This window comes from Rhinolophus sinicus, chromosome 15, assembly GCF_057876585.1.
Source record: "Rhinolophus sinicus isolate RSI-liver-muscle chromosome 15, RSI-T2T, whole genome shotgun sequence".
Lineage (NCBI taxonomy): Eukaryota > Metazoa > Chordata > Mammalia > Chiroptera > Rhinolophidae > Rhinolophus > Rhinolophus sinicus.
The window spans coordinates 72173628-72178010 of NC_142515.1; the positions used below are offsets into that span (position 1 = coordinate 72173628).

At 40.0% G+C, this 4383-nt stretch overlaps 1 pseudogene; it reads left to right on the plus strand.

The window, feature by feature from the left end:
• The first annotated feature begins 3290 nt into the window (after nt 1–3290).
• On the plus strand, nt 3291–3816 carry LOC109437061 (large ribosomal subunit protein eL43 pseudogene; annotated as a pseudogene).
• The last annotated feature ends 567 nt before the right edge of the window (nt 3817–4383 follow it).

Genomic DNA, 4383 nt, shown 5'->3' on the forward strand with positions numbered 1-4383 from the left:
TTGCCAGCAATTTTCGATCAATCATGTTACTGGCATTCCTTACAATCCCCAAGGACAAGGGATTGTTGAGCATACTCATGGTACATTGAAAGTTAATTTGCAAAAAATAAAAAAGGGGGAGTTATATCCCCTAACGCCTCATAATTATTTGTCTCATTCTCTCTTTATTCAAAATTTTTTGACCTTGGATGCCCATGGCAAGAGTGCTGCGGAGCGCTTTTGGCATCCTTCCACTGCCCCACAGGCTTTGGTCAAATGGAAAGATCCACTTACGGGCTCTTGGCAAGGCCCAGATCCAGTCCTCATATGGGGACGAGGACATGTATGTGTTTTTCCACAGGATGCAGAAGGCCCTCGGTGGCTGCCAGAACGATTGGTGCGACATGTGGACCCTCTACCTATTGATGACGCTGATAGCTCTCAGCAATGCAGGAGATGACCAGACATATTGGGCCTATGTACCTGATCCACCAATCCTCCACCCCGCTGTGTGGGACGGTCCTGAGATTCCAGTTTATGTTAATGATACCCATGCCTTAGGATTGCTCTCTGATGGACACATGAAACAGCAACTGGAGAAGAATTTCACTTATAATGGTATAGGAACAGGTTTGCCTATTTGTATTGCAAAAAATATGTCAACATCTGGGTGCTTGCGTAGTTCTCCTGTCACTATGCACATTAATGACTCTTTAGTTGGATGGACTGTTCGTCTTAATATGCTAGGTGATTGGTCAGGAGGACGCAGAATAAATCTGCCCGTCCCTCCATCACGTCCATCTTGCAATAAAAGATTGAAATTAAATATTGAAACTGTCCCATGGAGAGACTGTCCTGGCAATGATCCTGTTCGTTATGACATCCCTGGAACAGGCAGATACATCATTGACTGGTCGAGAAGTAACCGGTCCGGATGGGCCAGAGAACTGACTTCTGGACTTTGGACTTCTGATACGCAGTATCAGCAAAATTCACTATGGAGGCTTATGGGAGCAATGGATAAGGTTGAAACCAGGCTCTCTCTGCCCATGAGGATTTTGGAAGATGGAACTAGGGATTGGACTATTGTTACTGAGACTGTTAATGTATCTGCTTGTGTTCCTTCTCCTTATGCGCTGTTGATTGGAAATATTAATGTACACTTTATAGGAAATCAATTTAGTGTATCCTGTAGTAATTGTTCTTTAGCAAATTGTATTTCTTGGGTACCATTAGGAACTCATGTTATGATACTTAAACAACCATCTTTTGTTATGCTTCCTGTTAATATTTCTGGACCTTGGTATGCTGAAAGAAGTTTGCAGGTTTTTAAAGAAATTGAGTATGCTTTGAGTAGGCCAAAGCGGTTTATTGGACTTCTAATTGCAGGAATTGTGGCTTTGGTTACTATAATTGCAACTGCTGCTACAGCAGCTGTGGCTCTTTCTCAGACTATTCAAAATGCTCATTATGTTAATACTCTTTCAAAAAATGTTACTTTAGCTTTAGGGACCCAAGAAGCTATTGATGAGAAATTAGAGCAAAAAGTGAATGCCCTTTATGATACAGTTCAGTATATGGGAAATGTAATTCAGGCTATGAAAGTTAAATCTCATTTAGAATGTCATTCAGAATATCATTGGATATGTGTTACTTCTAAAAAATATAATAATAGTCAATATGATTGGAATCGAGTTCGTTTACATCTTCAAGGAATTTGGCATGATGCTAACCTATCTTTAGACATGTTTCAGCTTCACGATGAAATTCAAAGTATGAGAGAAGCTGAACCTTTGAAATTTGATGCAGCTCAGGCTGCTTCTGAGTTTATTAATGTTCTTAGGAATGTTTTGCCCTCTATGCCTTATATTACTCATTCTGTTATAATATTTCTTACATTGGGCATCTGTGTCTGTTTGGTTCTGTGCCTACTCCCCATCCTCATTAGATGTTTCATCAGCAGGATGTTAGACTTACGAGCTGACATCCATCAGCTTGAGCTTAAGGCAAGCCATAAGCTTCTCTCCCCTGTGCATTTATGAGGGACGGGTTAGTCAACGACGGGTAAATACTTAGGAGCCACTTCAACACCTAAGACAGGGCTTGTATTAATAAAATATAAGTACCAAAGACGGGTAAGTTGAGGCAGGCATCCTGGGATGCCTAAGACAGGCGCCATCACCTCGCCATCCTGACTGGATGGATTTTGTTCCTATAAAATAAAAAAGGGGGAGATGTGGGGAGCCATGGTTACAGGTGACTCTAAGCTTTACAGAATGGCTCGGTTTATGCTACCTGTTTCCTCCCCCTGAGGCAATTGTCTCTGCCTGCACCTGGGGGGAGCTTGAGCTTGTAAGCTGCTGAGGAATGTGGTGGGAACGGCCAGTTCCCGGACACAGAAGGCTGATGCCTATCAGGGCAATTGATAAGATAATTACTTGTGAGAGTTTCGGTGAATTTTGTATCCTCTATGTGAAAGTTAAAGAATTTACATTTGTTATGTTAATACATAGTTGCACGTACTCAAACTGCTTATATGGGCGCAGTAAAATAAACTTAGTGACTTCAGCATCACTGGAGCCCGCGATCGCCATCATCATATGTGAGAGTGTCTTTTATTCATTCCCACTCCCCCATTCGGGAACCGATCGACTTGTGGCGGCTGGCCCGTCACACAGCCCTACCTAATACATAGAAACAAACACAGGGAAGCTACCAAAATAGGGAGACAAAGAAACATGTCCCAAATAAAAGAACAAATTAAAGCTCCAGAAAAAGAACTAAACAAAACGGAGACAAGCAATCTACTAGATGCAGCGTTCCAAACACTGGTTATAAGGATGCTCAGTGATCTCAGGGAGAACTTCAACAAAGAGATAGGAAATATAAAAATGGAGATAGAAAACATGAAAAAGAACCTGTCAGAAATAAAGAATACAATAATGGAAATGAAGAATACATTACAGGGAATCAACAGTAGATTAGATGAAGCAAAGGATCGAACCAGTGATGTAGAAAATAAGATAGTAGGAAACACCCAATCAGAACAGCAAAAAGAAAAAAGAATCCAAACAATTGGGGAGAGTTTAAGGGGCCTCTGGGAAAATATCAAGCATACCAAGATTCACATTATAGGGGTACCAGAAGGAGAAGAGAGAGAACAAGGAATTAAAAACCTATTTGAAGAAATAATGACAGGAAACTCCCCTAACATGGTGAAGGAAATACATATACAAGCACAGGAAGCACAGAGAGCCCCAAACAGGATGAACCCAAAGAGTTTTCTGGGTTCCGGCCTGGTTTGCAGTGACATGGCTAAATACACGAAGAAGGTCGGAATCATTGGTAAATACGGGATTTGTTATGGTGCCTCCTTCAGGAAAATGAAGAAAGTTGAAATCAGCCAGCATACCAAGTACACTTGCTCCTTCTGTGGCAAAACCAAGATGAAGACAAGCTGTAGGGATCCGGCGCTGTGGTTCTTGCGTGAAAACAGTAGCTGGTGATGCCTGGAGCTACAACACCACTTTTGCCAGCACAGTAAAATCTGCCATCAGAAGACTGAAGTAATTGAATGACCAGTAGATGCTCCACAATTGAAACATTGCTAGCCTACAATAAATGGATTAATTTATGTAACAAAATTACTTTAGTTTGTTAATTTTATTAATTAGATGTTCTGGTTTGCATTGCATTGATTTTGCTTTCTCAAAAATGACTTGGAAATTAAAATCCTTCTAATTTTTCAGTAGCCAAGTGATATATGACATAAGAGTATAAGCTTTACAGATTAGGTATGTGTCTTAGCTTTTTTATAAGTTTGGGGTTTTTTGGCCAGTTCAACTTTTTTGAGATACATTGGTTCAAATTGTGCAAACTCATTTGTAAATCACAGTTAATATTTTTTAATGTTTCTAAAGATAGGATGGCATATGCTTCCTCTTAACTTTTCGTGTTTTCTTTGACCATTGTATCAGCATTTTCAGAAATCAGTGTGAAACAATTAGAATTTCAGAACAAATTTTGCAAATATCTACACTCTTCATTTTTCGGTTTGTGCACAAGGATTCGCAGGATTGAATTATTCAAGTTGCTATAGACGGTCACACTAATAAAAGGAGTTCCTTTGAGATAAAATTAAAAAATGAATCCAAAGAGGCCAACATCAAGATACATCATAACTAAAATGCTAAAGGTTAAAGACAAAGAGAGAATCTTAAAAGCAGCAAGAAAAAAGCAGTTACTTACTTACAAGGGAGCCCCCATAAGACTGTCAGCTGATTTCTCAACAGAACCTTTGCAGGCCAGAAGGGGTTGGCATGAAATATTCAAAGTGATGAAAAGTAAGGACCTACAACCGAGATCACTTTACCCAGTAAAGCTATCATTTAGACTTGAAGGACA